The sequence below is a fragment of the Hippopotamus amphibius genome, chromosome 7 (assembly GCF_030028045.1).
Source record: "Hippopotamus amphibius kiboko isolate mHipAmp2 chromosome 7, mHipAmp2.hap2, whole genome shotgun sequence".
NCBI lineage: Eukaryota > Metazoa > Chordata > Mammalia > Artiodactyla > Hippopotamidae > Hippopotamus > Hippopotamus amphibius.
The window spans coordinates 8580005-8596701 of NC_080192.1; the positions used below are offsets into that span (position 1 = coordinate 8580005).

A 16697-nucleotide genomic window follows, 5' to 3' on the forward strand; every position below is an offset into this window, starting at 1 on the left:
GAGTGTTTTCCTTCATTCATTAGTATTCAAACAAACAACATTTACTGAGTGCCTGTGACACCCAGTTACTATACTAGGATCCAGAGATACAAAAGGGTCTAACGCTCTGCAGGAGGAGCTCACTGTCAAGTCAGAGAGGCAGAGAGTTCAACAGAAAAAGCACAACAGGATGAGGTAAATGCTGTTATCACAGTGTTGTACATGAACCAAGTGCTCTGGGAGTGCAGAGAATGCATTTTAAGAATCAGCTGTAAAAGCAGACACGAAGAGTTATATCTGGGTTGATAATAACACATATGAAAGGTTTTAGTGAAGTATGATCTTAATGTACATCAATAATATGGAGTTCCTTAAAACAGGTAAATTATTAACAGGATGCAAGGTATCCAAATGGAAAGAGGTAATAGTTCTATTATATTCTGTACTGGTGACACTACAGCTAGAGCGTCATGCTCATTCTGAGGACTCTAGTTTTTAAACCAACTTTATTGAGATATGTCCACAATGAAACATACCCTCTTAAGCATACAGTTTGATGAAATCTGACAAGTTTATAACCTACGTGACTACCACCACCATCAAGATATAGAACACTTCCATCATCCCCAAAATTTCCTTGTGCTTCACCCCACTCAATCCCCCTCACCCCACATCGAGCCCAAAGGAGCCACAAGTTTCCCTTCTGTCACTACAGATTTGTCCTTTTTAGAGTTTCATATAAATGGAATCATATTGTATGGACTTTATTTGGTTCTTTCATCTCTGCATGTTTTTGAGATTCTGCCATGCTGCTGTGCATATCAGTAGTCCATTTCCTTCTTTTTTTTTCTTTTTTTATAAATTTATTTTATTTATTTATTTATTTATTTGTTTGTTTGTTTGTTTATTTTATTGGCTGTGTTCGGTCTTCGTTGCTGCACACGGGCTTTCTCTAGTTGCATCGAGCAGGGGGCTACTCTTCATTGTGGTGCGTGGGCTTCTTGTTGCAGAGCACGGGCTCTAGGCGTGTGGGCTTCAGTAGTTGCGGCACATGGGCTCAATAGTTCTGGCTCAGGGGCTCTAGAGCACAGGCTCAATAGCTGTGGCGCACGGACTTAGTTGCTCCGTGGCATGTGGTATCTTCCTGGGGCCACGTCCCCTGCATTGGCAGGCAGATTCTTACCCACTGCGCCACCTAGGAAGTCCCTCCATTCCCTTCTATTGTGTGAGCGTCATATTTATGAGACCATGGGTAGACTGAAAAAAATCTGGTTAATACTGAAAGGAAAGCATGTGAAGAACTTTCATGTGGGGAACAGGATTGGTCTGGGTTATTCCGAAAGGCAAGTCCAAAACTCATAGCTTCTCACACAGGCAGTAAGGTATTTAAATGAAAGTAGCATGACTGACAAGGATGCTGCTGAAGGGATTCTAACTTCGGCAAGAGTCTGGACTTGATATCGTTAGTGTTTCTTCCAACCGTGAAGGGCCATGATTCTGTAATTCCCATATATGAGAAAAACATTATGTCACTATTCACGACTAATATCTTAGCATACTTTTTTTTAAGCCAAATTAGCTACTCTGTCAGTCCTAGAGGCAGTATAGCACATAGCTTCAAATATTACAGCATGGGGGGTGGGGGGGAGTGTTTAAAATCAGACAGATTTAAGTCTAAGCAAGTCTCTATTCTGCCACTTACTGTGTTCCCAGAACTTACTCTTTCTATGCCACAGTTCCTTCATTTGAAAATTGAAATGATGATGAATATGCTTGCCCCAAACCAAAAGCTAAACAAATCTTGTTATTCCCTAGGGAATAAGATAGAGACTATATGAGATCTGATAGGTAAGGGGGACTAGGGAAGTCCAAGGTATTGAGGGACTGTCTAGAGTGGGGATAGTAAACTATGACCCACAAGTCAAATCCTGCCATGGCCTGGTTTTGCATGGCCCGCTAGCTTTTTTTTTTTAACCTTTTACATTTTTAAAAGGTTGTAAAGGAAAGCAAAGAAGAATATGTGATACAGACCTTATGTGACCCAGAAAGCCTAAAATATTGACTATTTGACCTTTACAGAAAAAGTTGGCCAAACCCCAGGTCTAGAACAGACAGGGCTCAATGTGGCTGCTGGTGAGTTATATGGCTTTAAAGAGACAAACATAGAGACTGTCCATCTGCTAAAAGAGTGTAGTAGGAAAAAGTCCTTAAATGTGTCTGGGCCCTGAGTTCCTTATCTGTAAATTGAAGATAAAAAACTTCTGCTTCTCAACTTCTGCTTCAGGCCATGATTAAGCAATTAGTACCAGACTTGCTCTCCCATTAAAAAACAACTAGAAAATTGGGCAAAATATATGAAACAACTGTTTCTGTCATTGAACAGTTAGCACTGTGATATCTGATGGAAGGGAATCAAGAAGTGAGTCCTATGAAGGCTCTAGCCTTCTGCTTGGAGGCACTTTCCAGACTGTGGCAACGGGAGAAAAAATGCAAGCAGAGCACAGGGGGCTAAATGACTAGGTTTCCTTGAGTCTTCAGCTAAATGTGAAATTCTACAAGGCTGAGCAAAGACAATCTTGGAGAAAACCCAACAATTAGAAAGCTTAAAACTAAACAATTCCCAGAATTGATACCCGGATGGGAGACATTTGAGTTTCAACGTAAGAGTGGAGAAACTTCAATGAATACTCCAAGAATGCAGCAGAGATCCTTAGTAGAGGGCTAAATTCGGAAGCCTAGAATAAAGGCAACTCTAGATCCACACTAAGAGTTTAAAAACTAACCCAAAAAGAATCAATCTGACCCACAAGTGATTTAACTGCTTGCCAAAATAAAACTTAACCCTCTTTAAAGACAGACAACAAAATCAAGATACCAAGTGATGTAACACTCACAACATACAGCATCCAATAAAAAAATTACTATACATGCAAAGAATCAGGAAAATGTAACCCATAACTAGGAGAAAAAATATCAGTTAACAGAAACAGACTCAGAAATAACCAAAATGACAGAATTAGCAGATAAGGATTTTAAAATGGTTACCATAAATGTGTTCAAGAACTTAAAGAAAAGCATCAACAAAATAAGAAATAAAAAATGAAAAACAATCAAACACAGCTTCTAGAAATGAAAAGAAAAATTCACTGGCTAAGCCGAACACCACAACAGACACATCAGGAAAGAAGAGTAACTAAAAAAAAATGAGCAAAGCCTCAGTGACATGTAGGGCAATAGCAAGTAGTCTAACTTATGTGCAATTTCAGACCCCAAAAGTATGTGAGGTGAGGAAGAAAAAATAAGAAATAATGGCTAAAACTTTCCCAAATTTGTTGAAATCTCTAAGCACAGAGATCTAAGAATCCCAAGAAAAGCATCCTAGGACACAGTGTCATTATCAAATTGTTGAAAACCATTATCAAATTGCTGAAAACCAGTGAGAGAAAATCTTATAAAGCAGTCAGAGAAAAAAGACAAATTACACACAGGTGAACAAAGCTAAGAATGAAACCTGACTTCATATTAGAAATAATACAAGACAGATGACAACAGAACAGCATCTTCAAGTACAGAAAGAAACTGCCCATCTAAAATTCCACAGTCAACAAAAATAGCTTTCAAAAAATGAAGGAGAAATAGAGATTTTTCAACAAAAGAGGACAGAATTCATTGCCATCAGAACTTTTCTACAAGTGATGCTGAAGCCTCTCACACTAAAGAAAATTGATACAAATGGGAACTCAGATCTAAACAAAGGAAGGAAGGGCAATGGAAATGGCAAACACGTGGGTAAATGTAAAAGACTTTTCTTTTTCCAGACTTTAAAAATTTCACTAAAAGCAAAAATGGTAACGAATTATGAGGTTAAAGACATATGGAAAAGTAAAAGGTATGATGATAATAGCCTAAAGATATAAGAGGAAAATAAAAGTGTACTCTATAAAGTTTTTACACAATCAATGAAGTGGCATGTTATTTTAAGGCAGACAGTATTAGTTAAAGGTGCATATTTTAAACCCTAGAATAATGACAATAAAAATATATATTTAAAGCTAATCGGCCAACAGAGGAAATGAAATAACAAAAAAGTAATAACCAGGAAAAGAGGCAAAATGACAGCCTTAACACAACCATTTTGAAAATGACATAGGGACTTCCCTGGTGACACAGTGGTTAAGAATCTGCTTGTCAATGCAGGGGACACAGGTTCGAGCCCTGGTCTGGGAAGATCCCATGTGCTGGCGGAGCAACTAAGCCCATGTACCACAACAACTGAAGACCACGTGCTCTAGGGTCCACATGCTGCAACTACTGAGCTGGTGTGATGCAACTACTGAAGCCCACGAACATAGAGCCCATGCTCCGCAACAAGAGAAGCCACCGCAATGAGAAGCCCGAGCACCACAACAAAGAGTAGCCCCTGCTTGCCACAACTAGAGAAAGCCCGTGCATAGCAACAGAGATTCAAGGTAGCCAAAAATAAAGAAAAAAATAAAAGAAAATGACAATGAACGTAAACAGTCTAAACACTTCAATTAAAAAGCAAAGATGGTAAGAATGGATTTAAAAACAAAGCAAAACACAAGACCTCTCTGCTATCTAAAAGAAACTCATTTTTATTTTATTAATTTATTTTTAATTAATTAATTAATTAATTGGCTGCACTGGGTCTTTGTCGCTGCACGCGGGCTTTCTTTAGTTGTGGAGAGTGGGGGCCACTCTTTGTCTCGGTGCAGAGGCTGCTCATTGCAGTGGCTTCTCTTGTGGAGCCCAGGCTCTAGGCCCACAGGCTTCAGTTCTTACGGTGCATGGGCTCAGAAGTTGTGGTGCACAGGCTCAGTTGCTCCACCGCATTTGGGATCTTCCTGGACCAGGGATCAAACCTGTGTTCCCTGCATTGGCAGGCTGATTCTTAACCACTGTACCACCAGGGAAGTCCCAGAAACTCATTTTTAAAAAAAGACAAAGATAGGTTTAAAAATTAAGGATGGAAAAAAATATACCATGCAAACACCAGTCATAAGAAAGCTGGAGTGAACATATTAATATCACACACTGTAGACTTCAAGACAAGGGATGTTACCCGAGATAAAAGGAGACATTTTAAATTGCAAAGGGTTCAATTCATCAAGAAGACATAACAATTCTAAGTGTGTATATACCTAATTACAGAGGTTCAAAATACTTGATGTAAAAATGAACAGAACTGAAAGGGGAAATAGACAAATCCATAATTACAGGTGAATATTTCAACATCCTCTCAGAAATCAATACAATAAGTAGAAAGAAAATCAGCAAGGCTATATAAGACTGAACAACACTATCTACCAACTTGACTTAACTGACATTAATCTCATATTACACCCAAGGACAGCAGAACATGCATTTTTTTTTCAGTTGTACATAGAACAGTCACTAAAGAAGACTATAACAAGTCTCAGTAGATCTCAAAGGACTGAAATCATGTAATATGTGTCCTATGACCATGATATAATTTTTAATCAGAAATTAGTAACAAAAGTTTCCAGAAATATGTCAAAATTAAAAAACAAATTTATATGTAATAAATGGGTCAAATAAGTATCACAAAGCAAATTACAGGGCTTCCCTGGTGGCACAGTGGTTAAGAATCCACCTGCCAATGCAGGGGACACTGGTTCAATCCCTGGGCCGGGAAGATCCCATATGCCACAGAGCAACTAAGCCTGTGCACCACAACTACTGAGCCAGTGCTCTGCAGCCCGTGAGCCACAACTATTGAGCCCACGTGCCACAACTACTGAAGCCCGTATGCCTAGAGCCCGTGCTCCACGACAAGAGAAGCCACCACAATAAGTCCGCGCACCACAACGAAGAGTAGCCCCTGCTCACCACAACTAGAGAAAGCCCATGCACAGCAACGAAGACCCAACACAGTCAATAAATAAATAACTAAATAAAATATTTTTAAAAAACAAAAGAAACAAAGCAAATTATAAAGTATTTTGAAAGTGATATATATAAATGTGTGAGATATAGTTATGGGATATTGCTAAGCAGTGCTAGGAGGGAAATTTATAGTGTTAAGTGCTCCTACTAGACAACAAGAAAGGTTTGAAATCAATGATCTGTTTCCATCCCTAAGAAGCTAGAAGAAGAGCCAATTAAATCCAAAGCAGGTAATATGAAATAATACAGATAAGACTGGAACTAAACAACAACAAAACCAGTAAAACAAAAGAGAAAAATCTATGAAATTCAAAGAAAGCCACTTCTTTGAAAATATCAATAAAAGTATTAAACTTGTAGCTAGAGTAAAGAATAAAAGAAAGAAAACCCAAATTACCAGTATCAGAAATGAAGGAAGGGACATCACTACAAATCCTACAGGCATTAAAATAATAATAAAAGAATATTATGAATAGCTTTATGGCAATACCTAAACAATTCTGATGAAATAGGCAATTCCTTGGAATATATAAATTACCAAAACTAACACAAGAAAAAAATAGAAAATCCAAATAGCTTAATTATGCACATAAAATTTAGAATCTGCATTAGCTACAAAGCATACTCAATACGTATTTACACCTTTTTTTAAATTCATAGTAACAAATACGTCACCATGTTTAAATGTACTGGGTTTCATATACTCTAAAATTTCTCCATATTTATATCCTTTATTTACTCTTAAATTATTAGCTTGACATTTCCTATCGGAGAGGGCAATTCTATTACTCTTCTAAGCTCTACCTAACTGCCCAAAATCATCAGCTCTGTTTTTAAATTTGATATTTCTTTATTCTTTAATCTGCTAATTGGCTTTTTAAAATTTGAGACTATTCTCTTGCCTGACTTTATAGCAAACTTTTGCTTTTTATTTTATGTTAGTCCCACTTAAAAGTTTTATTTCTACTACATTTTATAGTCATTTCCCCTATCAACCAGCATTTTTTTTCTTCAGTAAATCACGAGAGGCTCTTGTTAATGTCACAGACCCCAGTTCCCATTCCCTCCAAAATCACACTAAAAGGAAAGAGGCCACTTATACTCCACCAGCCAAAGCTTTGCCACACAATACTTAGAAATCTCTGTCCAGCTCCCACAAATCACAGCCACATCACAGAAGCTCCTGTTCAATGCAGAGTGCTGAATCCTAGCGAAGCTCCACCAAAAGAGGACAAAGACTAAGAGAGTCCTTGACCTTAACCAAAAAAGCAGTTTACATGTACTCGGCAAAAACAAGGAATCGGAGGCTCCAAGCTGGCAAACAAGCAACATAGAACACTAATGACTATTTTTTTTCTCCTGTATATATGTGAGTGTGGGACAGCAGGGGTGGGATGGGTAGGATGAGGGAAGTGCCACTTAGGGAGCTGGACCAAGCAGTTTCAAACTGAATTACCTTAAGTTGAATTTCAGTCAATACTTATTACATACACCCTCATTTACAAGGGAATACATCTAACAGCCTCATCACGACTTAGGAAAAGTAGTTCTCATTTTTTTTTTTTCTAACAATCTCTGAACAGTCCCCTGGAATGTCCCAGCAATTTCCATCTTATTACCATGAAGCCAGTTCTTGACATGGTTAGTACTCAATAAATGTTTGAACTAAACAATAAAACAATCTGGATTCTGTGTAAAACAAAAATTGACACTTTCCCCAGAAGGACGTTCATGGTTAGATGTGTTGTTTTATTTCTTATATTTATCATGGATTAAAGAACAGAAACAATTTCAATAATGTTGTCAGTAATAACTGCTGGGACCATCTGCAGCCCACTGCCCATATGCTTCCCTTAAAAACCACAGACTTGGCCAATGAGCCAACACCCTACTTCTTAAAAGTAAGTGCTGCTTAAAAGTAAGTGTGCACTGTCAAATATAGTGTATCCTTTTTGACATTAAAAAAATTATATTTTGCTAAGTAAATCAGTAAGTCATTGAATTTTTACTCCTATGTGTGAATAATACTCAGACATTTTCTATTTGGAACAATTAATATTCAAAACATGTGCCTAACATTTCAAAACTATGCAGTTTGAACAAACAGCTCTAGAAATAAAATTTATACAGGCCAGCTAGAACAGAAAAGGTCATCTCCATAGTTTAACACAGAATGAACACAAAATTAGTCTAAGTTGGGTTATAATGCCTAACCAGAATTTCCCAAACTGTCCCCTGGAACGTCTGAACTTAAAAAAAAAAAAAAAAAAAAAAATTAGTTAAAAAGAATCCAAACCCCTAGAAGAGCTACAAAACAAGTGGTTAAAAGCTGGCTGGGTGAAGTGTGCTGTAAAGCAAGAGGAAGCGTCTACTTTTTATTTATACTTCTGTACCATTTGGATTTTTGTTTTACTATAAGCATGTATTCCTTTTAGAAAGATTTATTTTTTAAGCTACCACATTAGCTGATAATAGGAAAGGCTGGTCCTCAGAGAACATGCTGCTCCTCCTGAAACCTCACTGTGCATGAGACAGGATATGTATTACATGAAGTACTGCATATTTTAAATCTCTTTTCCTTACTATTTATTACCACAAAGCACTCCAAAAGGAGAATGGAGATGAGAACTATGAGATTCTCAACATAAAGCCAGTGCAGTGTAGGAAGTGTCATATGACAGTGACAGCTGCCTAAGGTATCAAGCTTTGTGAAGAGGTGTCCTAATTTCTATTAACTGGCCTGGATAGAACAGATTTAATCTCATATCCTGTAGAAGAAAAAAAGGAAAGCAGGTTTCATTTTCTGAAGGTAACAAAAGTAAGTATTAGAGCTAAGAAAGTGAATACAAGTCCATAATCCCTTAGCCACAATTCCAAAATCCACAAAAACCTCTGAGAATCAAAAATTTTCTGTAATTCATTGGTAGCAAAACTTCATCTGAACTTAATTGGCAGCAAAATTTGACCTGAACTGACACGAGACTATTTATAGTCTACCCACTCAAGTCATAGCTTTGGCTGCTGAAATATTAACGTATTTGACTATGAAGTGCTACCTGTGACTCTGCAGGGGCATTCCATGTATATGGTAAATGCATAAGTTTTCCAAAAATAAAACAATTTCTGAATTCTAAAATACAGCTGGCCCTTAGAGTTTCCAGTAAGGGACTATGAACCTAAAATGGGTTTTAATTAAAACAGTCTTGTCAATCTCTATCAAAATAGATATCTTTTTCTAAAAATATTCCTATAAATTAATTTGAACTAATTTTTAATTAAAACTTATCACTATTAAAATATTCTACTTTGAATGTCTATAATTCTATAACTGCATTATTAGTTAGAATATTTTATACCACTTCAATATTATTTTAAGTCAACCTCTCTCTGAAAGCAACATTAAAATCACCCTTTAACAGGAGGGTGGTATCAAAACGGGGTAAAGATAGTAAAGCTAAAAAAGCAGACCTCTGTCAATATGTCTTGATTTTTCTATGTTTAAAAAATCCTAAAAACAAAGGGCATAAGTTTTTTTAATGTATCAAAGGAACACGGATTTTAAAAGTTAACAAGTACCAATTTAAATCATTAAAAGAATCAAAATCAAAAAAGTCACAAAATTCAAGTAGTTATCGAGGAACAGAACACAAAAGTCAGGGAACAGAACATGTACAAGGAAGGAAAATTATATATTTTAGCCTAGTTACGTATCAATTCTATTATAATATATGACTAAACGACAAATGATAACAAAGCTTGCAAAACTCAAGTCTCTACTACAGAAAGAAAACTATAAAGCCAGACTAGAGCAAGAACTAAGACATAAGACTACTAAGAACCTATAATTAATTACAATGAAGAGTAACAGAATATTTCACATGAAAAATAGGGATAGAATGAATATTTTAATAAATATAAACACAGTACTATATTTTAAACCCTGGTATGTACATGAAATAAAATTGGTTATTTTTTTTTTAACTATACACCAATCGTCCCTCCCTCTCTGACTCTCTCTTACATATAGAATTAGCAAATGCTAGAAACAAGGCAGCCAAACAGGAACCTCATTTCACAACTGGTAGACGTGAAAGCAGTAAAACCCCCTTTTAATAAATGTCTGCGGTGGAGAAGAACCCCAAATTATTTCTGTCCTAAGGAAGCACTCACAAAGTTATACTACTCAAAGAAACTAAAGACTGAAAAATAACTCAAAACACTCCTTAAAGCAATATTAGTAGCAAAAATGGTCACTGCTACAGCCTGGAAACCAAGGATAACACTATCTTTACAAATATTATTTACTAAATTGTGGTTCATACTATCCAAGAAAAAAATAGGTGGCCATCAGAAGTAGTACATATGAGAACATCACAGATATATGGAATTCTAAATTGATTAAAAATTAAAATTAAAAATGGTAAATTTGGATTTTAGAAGTCCATCTTATATATAAGAATTTAAAAGAAAAATCTCTTTTAATTAAACAAAACAGAAATGGAAAGAAAGAGGAGAGGAAAAAAAAAGAAGACAAAAAGATACTAATGTACAGGGACATCAAGGATAAAGCAAGCCAAGAGGACATCCTGTAAGTAAAAGAGCTTCCAAACTCACTATTACAAGATTTACTATAAAAGAAATGTAAAGCTATAAATTCAGTTAACTAAAAATACAAAGTTAAAGAAAATCATAGTTTAAAGCTAAAAAGCTAAGATCTTAATCCATTAAGAATATGTTTAGAAAGTCCTTGTTTCCTAATGGAGGGCTGGGGTTGGGACTAATGGGATCTTCAGGTGGTAGAAAACAAAGACTGTGAGAAAAGAATTTTACCCCCACCCCAAAGAATTATACCCAGGGATTAAGGTTGCATATAAGGTAGTGTATATACCAATCTACTAGGTTCTAAGAATATTCCTTAGTTAATTACATAACAGATCCAAATTCAAGGCATCTTTTTTGAACTAGGTCATTTACATAATTCCTACAGCGCAAGACAGATACAGATATATGCTTATGCTACTGGAATTCAGTATCTATATAAATAACTTTAAATTTAAATCATGATGCATTAATAATGCTGTACAGGTATCAAAATCCAATTTTACATCCTTTTATATCATGCAATGTATTTTGACAGGGTGATCTTCGTTTCCCTACACAGAAATTAGCTGACTATCATGACTTAAGAAGCTTCCACAGTTAAGAGTGCAGTGTAATGAGGAAATGTACAAAAGTACCCAGATATCAGTGTTTATAATCAAGCTGGAGAGTATCACATAAAAACAATTTGAGAAAGCTTTAGTAAGCCATTAAGCACCAGTTGTAAATATAAACTGATATTAAATATATACCAATAAATATATAGAAACATTCAACTGAAAGTTATTTTCAAGATACACACCCTAAAAAGGTTTATATTTACCTCAATCAGGTTGCCATTACTGAAAATATTTTGCAACTCCTATTTTGCTTCCAAAACAGGTTACAAATCGCACAAGGAAATCTGCCTCATTACCGTGAAATCATTTTGGATTCCAAGCAGTTATTACCCAGACAAATCATTTAACCAGACCTTAAAAATGACTCTCCGTTGCTCCCTAAAATCAAATCCACCCTGAAAGAATGAAGATTTTCCCCTATGGAAATTCCAAAGAATATCTCATACTCTGGAAGCAACTCGTAAATAATTCCTCAGATGTTTTAAGAAAAGGCAGGACTTCCACTTTCAGAAAAGATGGAGTAACAGGGATCAGAGGCACCCCTGCACCTGAAACAACTAAAAATCTGGACAAAATATATAAAACAATGGTTTTCAAAACACTGGACATCAGGAAAGGAAGGACAGTGATTCCTGAGAGATGGTAAACAAACAAAGTGAGCCCTGTAATTGTCCTAGCTTGCTGCCTAAGGAAAGTATCCAGGTCAAAGCACAGAGTGGGGGAACCCAGGTAGAACTCAGAGACCTCACTTAGTTGAGGAGCTGGAGCTGAGATTCTGGGAAGTCCAAGGGAGCTGGAGTTTGTAGTATACAGAAGTACTGGAGAGGAGAGAGCTGCGCAGACACAGAACTCCAGAGATCTGCAGGGGACCCCTCAAGTATTCAGATGAGCAACTAGGAAAAACACAGCTAACATCACACTTAATGATACGGTGCTTTCCCTCTAAGGGAAAAAAACAAAGTTGCCCATTTATATCACTTTTTTTAAAATTAAGATATAGTTAATGTACAATATTACATAAGTTTCAGGGGTATGACAGTAGAACACAGTAACGTTATCCTCCATTTATAGTTATTATAAAATACTGGCTATATTCCTTTGCTGCACAATATCTTGGTAGCTTACTTATTCTATACATAGTAGTTTATACCTCTTTTTCTCCTACTCCTATTTTGCCCCTTCCCTCTTCCTTCTCTCCACTGGTAACCACTAGTTTGTTCACTATGTCTGTGAATCTGTTTCTTTTTGTTATATTCACTAGTTTGTTTTATTTTTGTAGAATCCACATATAAGTGGATATATATACAGTGTTTGTCTGTCTGACATCCAGGTTGTTGCAAATGGCAAAATTTCATTATTTTTTAACCCTGTGTAGTATCCCACTGCATATACCACATCTTCTTTATTCATCTGTTGATGACACTATGGTTGCTTCCATATCTTGGCTATTGTAAATAATGCTGCTATGAACACTGGGGTGCGTCTATCTTCTCATAATGTTCTTTAAAAAAATATTTATTTATTTATTTCGCTGTGTTGGGTCTTAGTTGCAGTGCATAGGCTCTTCGTTGTGGCACCCAGGCTCTCTAGTTGCGGTGTGTGGGCTCTAGGGCGTGCAGGCTTAGTTGCCCCACGGCATATGGGATCTTAGTTTCCCAACTAGGGATTGAACCCAAGTTCCCTGCATTGGAAGGCTGATTTTTAACCACTGGACCACCAGGGAAGTCCCACATATCTTTTCAAATTAGTGTTTTCTTTCTTTTTTTTATATATATATACCCAGGTGTGAAACTGCTGGGTCATATAGTAGTTCTATTTTTACTTTTTTGAGAAGCTTCCATACTGTTTTCTACAGTGGGCGCACCAATTTACATTTCCACTGACAGTGCACGAGGGTTCCCTTTTCTCCACATCCTCACCAACATTTGTTACTTGGTTATGTAACTTCTATTATGGTACTTGAGGTCATAGCCAGTACAATAAGGCAAGAATTAAAATTCAAAGATTAGAAAGTAAAATTGTCTTTCTTTGTAAATGATATAATTGTGTATGTATAAAAACAAAATGACCTACAAAAATGCCACTAGAAGTAATGAATGAAATTAGCAAGTATTATTTGATTCATTAAAGTCACAATCATATCAATAAAAACACAGTGTATCCAAATGAAGAGGTCTTTAATAATGAAGGACTTCCAGGAAAACAGTTTAGAGAATACTTTATAAGAGGGAGAGGGAGAAGGAAAATGGTTTGGAATCCAGAAACGAGGCAGAATATTTTACATAAAGCATAATAGCCATTATAAAGTATGGGGATAAAAAGGGAGAAAATCATATGGAATACAGAGAAAAGACTGTAGGGGAAAAGGCAAAGATTTAAAACTAGGGAATGATGATAGCTGACAGATGAAAGCATTAAAGGATCTGGCTCAGACACAGAGGTCTGGATTTCATAGAATACGAAAAGTTGATCAAGAAGGGGAAAGAAAATAGTACGCAGGAAATGTTTTCTGGAGAAAAATGAGAAATAGGATCACTGACAGGAAGCTATTTTAATAATCCAGACATAGCCTGAGGATGACTTAGAAGCAGGATGGTAGCGTGAAAACAAAAATGAGAGGCTCAAAGTTCAGAGCCATAGAGAAAAGAGCTAAAAGATACAGCAATGTTTCAAGATTCAGTGTTTCTGGCTTTCAAGATTCAGGTATCGGGAGAACAGTTGGTTACCAGTGATGGGACCCAATCAAGTGAACAAATCATTTAGGGAGGTGAGGCAGAGGACCATCTCCAGCCTCCAGAGTTACCTTTTTGAAAGCTACACTAGAGGATAAACCCAAGGTGTAACTGAAAAATAGGAGGTGAAAGGAAAACAAGAGAAAATGATATTAAAAACACATATTTAAGTACAGTAAATAAAATTTAGAGAGCATCTGCTTCAAAAGCAAACACGCTGCATCAGTGTGGAGCCCTGGCTCTGGCAGGTTCAGGAAGCGGAGGGTGATGTCACAATGTGCTGAGGCTGCCTCACAAGCTGTGTGTGGGGCACAGGGTCCCCTTTTTAAAATTTTCAAGCAAGCCCTTACTGGCTTGAAATGTGATGTCTTTTGCATTTTCATTCTCTTTCTTTGTTTTTGTTATTTCCACAAAAAGCCTTTTCACTAATTCTCTGGTGTTTTAAAACTAACATATTCCCCTTTGGGCCGGGGTTTTGGCCATGTATTGGGAATGTGGGGGAATAAAGAGACCTTCTCTTGTATAATTTAAGCGGGAATCAATAATTAGTGTGCCCTTTTAAGGGGACAGAGCCAAACTTAAAAATAAAAACATCATAAATTTTAAACATATTTTGATATAAAAATATAAAACTTTTATAGAGAAAATAAGGTTGACAGAAGAGTAGTTGCTGAAGGTTTATTTTAAAATCTGTTGTCCATGGTACATCTAAGTAGAGGGTTCTGTACTTAGAAGTCCCAAAGAGATATACATCTGGGTAAAATATCTCCTCATCAAAAGGATATTACTGAGCATGATAACACCATTAGCAAGATCTTCACAGGAGGAAAAACATGTAGCTCCTAGGAGGACCTCGGCTTCATCTTTCACCCCTTCCTCCCCATCAGAACCCAACGGATGCTCAAGACAGGAGAGAAGGGGGCAGGGTACAACCATTAAAAGAATGACACAGCCACTGAGGACACAACTGGTTAGAACCTGCTAGGCCCAAGATGATGGAAGATTCGACTTCTAGTAGATCTTGAACCTCAGGACAGACTCATGGTAATGCATTAGCATATGCTAAATGACACACCCATAGGCACCAAGATAGTTCCAAGGCTGGCCATAAAAGGCCAGAAAGTGGGTGGTGCCCAATTCCTAGAAATCTCTGCCCCTTCCCCAAAATAGTTGGAATACTTGTTAGCCTATGAAATTACCCAGCTCATTAAAAAATTTATCACCCCATATTGGGGGGCAGTTCTTGCCTTCTGAGACAGACCACACTCTGTCTATGTTGTGTGTATCTCTGTAAATAAACCTGCTTTCACTTTACTATGGCTCACTCTTGAATTCTTTCCTGCACGAAGCCAAGGACCCTCACTTGGCAGCTGGTCTCAGGAACTCACCTGGACCTGGAACATGACCATCCTCATGTGCCCCATTTTCCTGCAACATAGTGACCTGGGCCCAAGTTAGGGACCCTGGACCTCTCCCACTTTTGGAGGTTCTTACTATGTTCTTAAAACAAAGACAAGCCAAGAAGGCATTATAAAACTGTGGTGCATTTTATTTATTTATTTTTTATCATAAAATTTAATTATGGTTCTGAAAAAATTGAGTGAATAACTTTCTCTGAAAAAATATACTGATTGTGTAGACTGCAATTATTGGGAGTGGGAGGGCAGGGGTGGTAAATTAAATTATCCTATTTTCTATTCTGAAAATGACAAAAAGTCCCATTTCCAGTCTAATTATAGAGATGCATGTGCCCCAAATGGCTGATAATAAATATAACAAGAAAGGTAAAAGCTGTAAAGCTAAGGGCACGCAATAGGCTCCAAGAGAAAGTCTCAGAAATACCCATAGTAGCAATAAGGAATGTGCAGCTGGAATTTGAAGTTCTTTTCAGTCATCTTTGTCTTTCGCTCCATGTTTAAGGATGTGCGTGAACTCAATGTAATTGAAATTGCCCTTTTGTCAATAGGTGCTTCTCTGAACAGTTCGTCCACTTCCTCGTCTGTAAACTGATCTGTCACCGTGGTCAGCAACTCTCTCAGGTAATCCTCCTGAATGGTGCCAGTTGTTGCTGCTGCTTCTTCTTTTTTTTTAAATAAATCTATTTATTTATTTATTTATTGGCTGCATTGGATCTTCGTTGCTGCACATGGGCTTTCTCTAGTTGTGGTGAGTGGAGGCTTCTCTTCATTGCGGTGCGCAGGCTCCTCATTCTGGTGGCTTCTCTTGTTACGGAGCACAGGCTCTAAGTGCTCAGGCTTCAGTAATTGTGGCACATGGGCTCAGCAGTTGTGGCTCATGGGCTCAGCAGTTGTGGCTCGTGGGCTCTAAAGCACAAGCTCAGTAGTTGTGACACACAGGCTTAGTTGCTCCGCAGCATATGGGATCTTCCCGGAGCAGGGATCGAACCCATGTCCCCTGCATTGACAGGTGGATTCTTAACCACTGCGCCACCTAGGAAGTCCCCAAGTTGCTTCTTCATCAATGCAAGCAAAAGTGTTTCTGATGACATCTTCTGGATCAGTGCCATTTAACTTTTCACCAAACATCGTGAGAAGCATGGTAAAATTTATGGGAGCTGGAGCCTCATTCCTCATGGTGTTCAAATACTCATCAGTTGGATTTTTCCCCAGGGAGGCAAGCATATCATTCAAGTCTTCCTTGTCCATGAAACCATCTCTGTTTCTGACTGATCACGTTGAGGCCTCCTTGAGCTCCTGAATCTGTGACTGGTCAAACATGGCAAACATGCTGGAGGTTGTGCACTGGGGGGCTTCTTGGTGGTCTTGGTCTTCACTCTTTGGCTCAACATGGTGGCAGTTAAATCCTCAGGGCTATGGAG

At 37.4% G+C, this 16697-nt stretch overlaps 1 protein-coding gene and 1 pseudogene across 5 annotated transcripts in view; both read right to left on the reverse strand.

Annotated features, from left to right (window-relative positions):
* TNRC6B (trinucleotide repeat containing adaptor 6B) overlaps window positions 1-16697 on the reverse strand; it is a 249857-nt gene that overhangs the window by 221775 nt on the left and 11385 nt on the right. The window lies entirely within an intron of this gene.
* Window positions 15469-16667, reverse strand: LOC130856616 (myosin regulatory light polypeptide 9-like; annotated as a pseudogene).